This window comes from Phaseolus vulgaris, chromosome 6 (assembly GCF_051622355.1).
Source record: "Phaseolus vulgaris cultivar YP4 chromosome 6, ASM5162235v1, whole genome shotgun sequence".
Lineage (NCBI taxonomy): Eukaryota > Viridiplantae > Streptophyta > Magnoliopsida > Fabales > Fabaceae > Phaseolus > Phaseolus vulgaris.
The window spans coordinates 16,062,585-16,071,154 of record NC_143503.1 but is presented as its reverse complement, the minus strand read 5'-3'; the positions used below and the strand labels follow the sequence as shown (position 1 = coordinate 16,071,154).

Below are 8,570 nucleotides of genomic sequence, written 5' to 3'. Positions count from 1 at the left end.
AACTACAGCAATCCACATTCCTTTACATATCTTTTTTTTTTTTTTTGCATTCAGATCAAATAAGTGGAACTGGTGAAAATGGTGCATTAAATCCGTGTGATGGTTAGACTATATCCCTGCCCACTTATCGCACATATGCCAAATAATTTTTTATTTCGTACACCCTAGAATAAGGTGTTTTACCTAAGTATTTCTGGGCATATGCAGGACATTAATTAGACCTTAAGAAAACTCCCTATGAACTTTATAGAGGTAGAAATCCTAGTATTAGCCATCTTAGAATCTTTGGTTGCAAATGGTTTATTTTGAATAATGGGAAAGATAATCTGGGCAAATTTGATCATAATCCGATGAGGGAATACATATTGGCTATGTTATTAATGGACATGCTTACTATGAAAGAATCTATGCATGTGGTGTTTGATGAATCTGATAACTATCTGCCTAAACCTATAATAGATGAACTTGGAGTAGATGATTTAAGAACCATACTTCAAAACAATCAATCTATTGACCTTGATATAATTGATACATGTGATGTCAAAGAACCTATTGTGAATGTAGATTTACCAAAAGAGTGGAAGACTCCTAAAGACCTAACACTTGAGAATGTAATTGGCAACCAGGAAGTCTTTGAATAATCTCTGTAATGGCATTTGTCTCACAAGTGGAGCCCAAAAATTTGAATGAAGCTCTACAAGATAGCAATTGGATCTTGGCCATGCAAGAAGAGCTAAATCAATTTACAAGGAGTGAAGTGTGGTCTCTAGTCCTAAGAACATCTGAGATGAATATCATAGGAACCAAGTGGGTGTAAAAAAACAAGATGGATGAGCATGGAGTAATCACAAGGAACAAAGCAAGGGTGGTTGTCAAGGGCTATAACTAGGAATAGGGAATTGATTATGATGAAACTTACGCACCAGTGGCAAGACTTGAAGTTGTCAGACTTCATCTTGCTTTCTCCTCGATAAAAGGATTCAAATTATTTCAAATGGATGTCAAGAGTGCCTTCCTAAATGGCTACCTAAATGAAGAAGTTTTTGTTTCACAGCCCCCGGGATTTGAGGATCATAAGTTTCCTAACCATGTATTCAAGCTCAAAAAGGCTCTTTATGGACTTAAACAAGCTCCTAGACAATGGTATGAAAGATTAAGTGATTTTCTGTTGTCTCAAGGATACAATCATGGCACATCTGTCAAGACATTGTTCATAAAGAAAAGGAAAGAAGATATCATATTTGTGCAGGTCTATGTGGATGATATCATTTTCGGTTCCACAAATGAAGAGTTATGTGAAGCATTTGTAGAGGTTATGAAAAGTGAATTCTAGATGTCCATGATGGGGAAACTGAATTACTTTCTCAGCCTACAAGTCAAATAGCTAAAGGATGGCATTTTTATAAATCAAGCCAAATATTGCAAAGATTTGCTTAGAAATTTTGAGATCAACCAGTGCAAGCAATCAACACACCAATTTCTACAAGTTGTCACCTTGACCAAGACCCTGCTGAAAAACCTGTTGATCAAACCAGATGTAGAGGTTTAATAGGCTCTTTGTTGTACATAACAACTAGTAGACCTAATATCATGTCTGTTGTATGTATGTGTGGCAGGTTCCAATCTGCTCCAAAGGAATCACATCTCAATGCTACTAAAAGGATTCTAAAATACTTAGAAGTAACCAAAGAAGTTGGCCTATGGTATCCATGCAATGTATCTCTAAACTTAATTGGTTTTTCTGATTCAGATTTTGCAGGTTGCAAAATTGATAGGAAAAGCACAAGCGGAACTTGCCATATGCTTGGAACAAGCTTAATCTCTTGGCATTGCAAGAAACAAGCAAGTGTTGCCCTTTCTACAGCTGAGGCAGAGTATATTGTTGCTGAATGTTGCTATGCTCAAACCTTAAAGGTTAAAAAAACAGCTAAGTGATTTTGGTATCATGCTAAGTAGAATACCTATGCTATTGATTACACCAGTGTCATTAACTAAAAAATCTTGTTATGCATTATAGAACTAAGCATATTGAGATAAGACATCATTTTCTACATGAACATATTGCTAATGGGAATTGTGAAATAAAATTCATTGCATTTGAACTACAATTAGCTTATCTTTTCACAAAACCTCTTGCCAAAGATAGGTTCAATTTTATGCTAAATGAATTAGGCATAATAAACATAAGTTGCTCACAACAGTAAAATTTTAATTTGTTGTTTCTCGTTTTAACATGTTGTTTGTTTGGTTAAGGATCACAATTATGACTAGGAAAGAGAAATAAATTCTTTTCTTTTGACCATTGACTAGTTCTTTATGGTGGTTATTGACCAACAATTTTCTGACTACTTTGTCTAGGAAATCTGAATTGAATTGATGTATTCATTAGGTCATAAAATGTATTGATTGGGTTATGAATAAAAACAAAACTGAAAATTTTATTTTCAAAATATTCTTGTTGTACCCAAAACTGAATCCTGTTGTACTTCAGGAATCAAACATGTGCACACATGTGTTGCATGTTTCTTTTAATTCTATATTCGAACTTCTGAACTCCTTCTTTCTACATAAGCCTATGCCTGAAATTGTTATTTTCTACACCTTATCACCATAATCTCCAAGTTGTCCAGTTAAATGCAGATTCAAAAAGAGAAGATCACGTGAACAGAAGAGCAGCAGTCAAGGGATTCTGGAAAATTGGTTTGCTAGAGATGCTGAAGCCATGACCACCTTCATACATGAGATGAGTAGAAAGCAAATTAATGTACCAAAGGTATTGGAGTTTTCCTGAATGAAGGGTGAGAACTTAGCATAACCAAGAGTTGTTCTCAAGCATCAAAGGCTGAAACAATTCTTGGAGATGACTGGAAATGTGTATCCAGATCTGGTGAAGGTTTTCTACACTAACCTTACCCGGATGGGAAAAACCTTGTCTCATATGTGAAGGGTGTGAAGCCGATTATCACAAATGAAGTGTGGAACAACATTGTTGGAATCAAATACTTTGGACTGAAAGTGAGCAAAGGAAACTCTGGTGGGATTCAAGAATTTAACAAGATTCAATTCTACAGAAGTTGTGTAAGAAATTCAGCCAAACCTATAAACAGGTTTCATGCAGGTAACCTGAATCTTACTCCACGAATTTTGGCATACATCATTGCATGGCAGCTCTCTCCTCGAGGTAGTAACCATGTTGTACTTTATGAAAAAGATTTAATTCTGCTTTACTGTATAATAAACAGAATTAAGGTTAATTGGGTGAGTGTTATGATGGAACATATGTTAAAATAAAAAGGCTCACTGATTATCGTTTTCCATATGCTATTTTTGTCTCAAAATTGATTGACTGTTTTGAGAGAATGAGACTATCAAAGCAGCAAATGAAATAGATAACTCAACTCTCATCAAGATGGGCTTTCACAAGGTGGACAACACATTGGTATTCAGGAGAAATCATGCCCCCAGAATGGAATATGGTGCATCTAACCGTAATCATGCAGATGAGAATGAGGTTACTCCTCACATGGAGGATGAGATAGTAGAAGTTGTTAAGGCATCATGTTATGAGATGCATAATTCCCCTTCTTAGAGGGAGAATTCACCAGCCCCATCAATGCATGAAAATGTTGTTGTAAGAATTGATAGCATAAACAAGAGGGGGTGAATTGTTTGTCAAAGATTTTCGCAAAGATTGTTTAAGAATGAACATTTATCAAACAATCACAGATAAGGAATTAAGGAAAGCAATCAACCAATGATACAGAAACTATTTTCAGAATTTTAGTCGATTGAAATTGTGTTTTAATTGATTGTTTATATCAACAACAAAAGCATAATTAAAACAAACAGTTATAAGGAGTTTGAGATAGAGAGATTTACACAACAAATTTTATACTTGTTCACTCAACCTTGAGCTATATCCAGTTCATAGAACAACCTCTCAGTTCCACTAGTAATCACTTACAGATTACACCACACAACCACAAAGAGGTGACCTTGAAAACCACAAGACCCACTCACCCTCTTTGCAACACCACACACCTCAAGTCAGAACACCCTCTGACTTTGCAGGATTTCACACACACTTACAAGTGTATGAAAGTACAATTACAAGAATCATGAAAGGAATAGAAAACACCTGAGATTACACAAACGAGGAGGTCCTATGATCAGATCTTGTACCAGTGCAAAGCTTAACATCAATCTTGCAAACCTTTTGAAAACTTCTTTTAAAAACTAATCTCAATCTCTCTTTGATTTCAAACTGTGTAAAAACTTGTTGTATTTTGTTTTGAAAGAAGGGTTATATTTATAGCACTTAAAATCTAGCCATTCAAGGTAGCATTAATGACCCAACGCAGTTTTGACCACACCCAAAACAGAATAACAGGTTTTTCAAAAAACTTTTAGAGAAAGTCACAATCAACCGGTTGAAAACACTATTTAACCGGTTGAATTGGTTAGGCCGTTACATAACCAAGTCAAAAACAGTTTCAAAACCTTTAAGTCAGCTAAATGACAAACAACCGATTATTTTGATAATTCAACTAGTTATTTTTCTCCTTGCTTAGAAAAACACTTTGTTTTTTAAAACAGATTGGGCAAGCTTTGTGCAAGGATTAAGAACTGATCTTTATATAGATTCTAAACACTCTAATCTAAACCCAAACCAAAAGCAGCAAGGCTTCAAGTTTCATCATGGATTTGAAACATCAAAGCTCGCATACTCTACAATCTCCCCCTATTTGATGGAGACAAATCCTTGGGATGCTTTTAGGAATGTTCTTGTCTAGAATTTGTACAACCTGCATTCATGAGCAAACATAGAAACACAGGTTAATCTATTCCAATCAAACAAACACCACAAACCAGTATCCACTAGGTGATTTCCAAATAGGAACATTAGCCAAATTAGTGTGAGAAACTAGTCAACATACAGAGGTGCAAACACAGATAAACAATCGGTTATTTCGCAGGAATAACCGGGTGAAATTTTGTATAAGAGTTTTAACAGCTTTAAAATTTCAAATTTAAACCAATTATAGTAGTGTTAAGCAATGTTCAAAGGCAGTAAAAGCACAAATAACAAGAACATTACATATCCAAACACACTTCTCCCCTTATTTGTCTTCACAAATAGATAAAGGAAGGATTAAAAAACTTAAGATAAAGCATGCATATCAATTATACCCAACTCATTCCTTAGAGAATAGAACTTGTCATTCGATAAGGGCTTTGTGAAAATGTCTGCAAGTTGGCTTTCTGATGAGAGAAACTAAATCTCACAATCTCCATTGCTGACATGGTCACGAATAAAGTGATGCCAGATCTCAATATGCTTTGTCCTATAGTGTTGTGTTAGAATTGATGGCTTAAACAAGAGGGGGGTGAATTGTTTCTAAAAGATTTTCGCAATTACTTTACTTTAGAATGAATCTTTAACAAACAACTCAGATAAGCATTTCAGAAAGTCAATCAAACAGTCTAACAGAAACAGATATCAGAATTTCAATTGGTTAAAACACAATTTAATCGGTTGTTTATAGCAGCGAAAATATCAAACAGTTAGAGAGTTTAAAGAGAGATATATACACACAAGGTTTATACTAGTTCACTCAACCTTGAGCTACATCCAGTTCTCAGAACAACCTCTCAGTTCCACTAGTAATCACTTACAGATTACACCACACAACCACAAAGAGTTGATCTTGAAAACCACAAGACCCAGTCACCCTCTGTGCAACACCACACACCTCAAGTCAGAACACCCTCTGACTTTTCATGATTTCACACACACTTACAAGTTTATGAAAGTACAATTACAAGAATCATGAAAGGAATAGAAAATATCTGAGATTACACAAACCAGAAAGTCATATGATCAGATCTTGTACCATTGCAAAGCTTAACGACAATCTTGCAAACCTTTTGAAAACTTCTTTCAAAAACTAATCTCAATCTCTCTTTGGTTTCAAACTGTGTAAAAATTTGTTGTATTTTGTTTTGAAAGAAGGGTTATATTTATAGCACTTAAAATCTAGCCATTCAAGGCAGCATTAATGACCCAAAGCAGTTTTGATCACACCCAAAACAGAATAACAGGTTTTTCAAAAAACTGTTAGAGAAAGTCACAATCAACCGGTTGAAAACACGACTTAACCGGTTGAATTGGTTAGGCAATTACATAACCAAGTCAAAAAACGGTTTCAAAACCTTTAAGCCAGCAGAGTGGGAAACAACTGATTATTTCGATAATTCAACCGGTCGTTTTTCTCTTTTCTTAGAAAAACACTTTGTTTTTTAAAATAGACTAGGCAAGCTTTGTGCAAGGATTAAGAACTGATCTTTACATAGATTCTAAAAACTCTAGTCTAAACCCAAACCAAAAGCAGTAAGGCTTCAAGCTTCATCATGGATTTGAAACATCAAAGCTCCCATGCTCTACAGTTGTTGCCAACAATTTCAATGCACTAGTTGCATATCAAGCACTAGAGTACCATGGTGAACCACTCTCTAGCTTTGAAATAAGTTCTTCATCGCATGGAAACTCTCTCCATTGACCAGAGGACCTATTTTGACATGACTCAGACTAGGTTTCAACACCTTGAATATCAGATTGAAGGTGTTCAGGATCAGCTTTTAGAGTTGTACTACAAGCACATGTGATCTCTTTTCTTACGCTTCATATCATGTGTCCTGTTGAACAATTTATTTTTATTTCCTGCATTGTTTGGGTTTTATTCATGGACTGTAATGTGCTCTAGTATTCTAAGCACTTTATTTTGGAACTATTATGCATGGCTACTGTTAGAATTAATGGCTTAAACAGGAGGGGGTGAATTGTTTGTCAAAAGATTTTCGAAAAGATTGGGTAAGAATGAAGTTTTAACAACAATCAGCCAATCAAACAATATAATTGAAACTGTTTGCAGAATTTCAATCACTCTAATCAGATTAATCAAATCAAACTTTGTCATTTGAAAGGAAAAAAGGAACTTTTTTTTCATTGAACAACCATGTCCATGTGCATCATGTGAACTTACAAGAACTGTGGTGTATGTGAGGGAAAGTGGTTTTGCGAAGAGGGCACATCTAAATCATTATATTCAACAGAGAAATTCTAGAACCCGCTACCATTATCAACATCCTCATCACAATAACCTATGTGGCCCACATCACTGATTGTACCATGTTCAAGTTCTTATTCATGTTGTCGCTACTGAATCGTGTGATCATTGAAGAAGTCTCTGAGCCTCTCCCTCAAAACCCTTAACTACCGTTCGAGAAGATTCTTCTATGACTTCACTTGCTCCATTGTCCACTGTAGCGACTTAATCACTTCGAGATCATACTCTTGTTTCTGTTCCGCCACCCTCTGGAATTGATTTGCCAGAATCTCCACAGTGCTCTTCTCTATGTGCAATCGCAGAATCATCGCCATCGGCTCCTCGTTTGCGGAGGCCGCTTCACCCTTCTCCTTCTAAATCTCCAAGCATGCCGCATTGAACCGTTGTTGCTCCGCCTTCACCATCATCTTCAGACATTACGTTAAACACATAGTCAGTGGTTTTTCGTCATTTGAGAGGAGTAGAGACATAACAGGAAGATCAATCGGAGTTTGAGAATGTTGAAGATGCGAGAAACGTAACCAAGTAGGAGAAAACCCCAACCATGTTTAGTGAGTTGGGGGAGGAAGTTGAAGGTGGAAGGGAATCCATGAACATGAGGTGAAGGAAGCGGATAAAAATTTAGAGGAACCTGTGGTAAAATCAAATAACAGGGGCCACCAACAAACCCAGGGTTTGCATCTACATCTAGGTTGGGTTGGGTGAGCTACCAGATTTTGACACCACACCCAATCTTAGCGTCAAAGGATGATGCAATCCAATCCCAACCAGAGGAAGGGAATGAAAATATATAAAAACAACATATTCAGATTTAGATTGGGATTGGGATAGGGATAGTGATGGGTGGGAGGATACAAAACAAAATGAGAGGGTTGGTGCATTGGCTTATTGGAATGGAAAAAAGGAAAGGTGTGTGCATGGTGGAAATAGATTATCGCGTTGAGTGGTGTTACAAGGGTGGAAGGAGAAATGGCATCACTCTTGTAAGCGCAGTATGTATGAAGACGAAGAACAAATGAGAATTGAGATTGGATATCTAACTCTGGACACATGTTCTAATCTTGGTTTTCATGATGTTTATGTTGTTCTATGTTTTGCAAATTGTTGCCTAAAACAAATAAACAACGTTTTTTTTTAAATACTTTCAGTAAGAGAAAAATAAATATTATTATGTGGACAACAATAAAAAAAAAAAACATTGCTTATATCTATTTTAGACAATATTTTTCTATCCATTGTCATTGTTGAACCAAGTGGTGTTCAAGCTTTGAAGAATCCAAACCCTTTGAAGGATGATGAAGGTTGGTTGTGCTTGTTGTTGTTGTGTTATCTTTTAGATAGGATCTGGGGTAGATTTAATATGTAATCCACTCTTGATTGAATCCAAAGCATAAGCACTCTCAATCCTTTTAAAAGAAAAGTGTTTTTCAAGCTAAGTGAAAA

At 35.9% G+C, this 8,570-nt stretch overlaps 1 pseudogene; it reads right to left on the bottom strand.

Annotated features, from left to right (window-relative positions):
* Window positions 1-7,030: 7,030 nt before the first annotated feature.
* On the bottom strand, window positions 7,031-7,854 carry LOC150027194 (uncharacterized; annotated as a pseudogene).
* Between the last annotated feature and the right edge of the window lie 716 nt (window positions 7,855-8,570).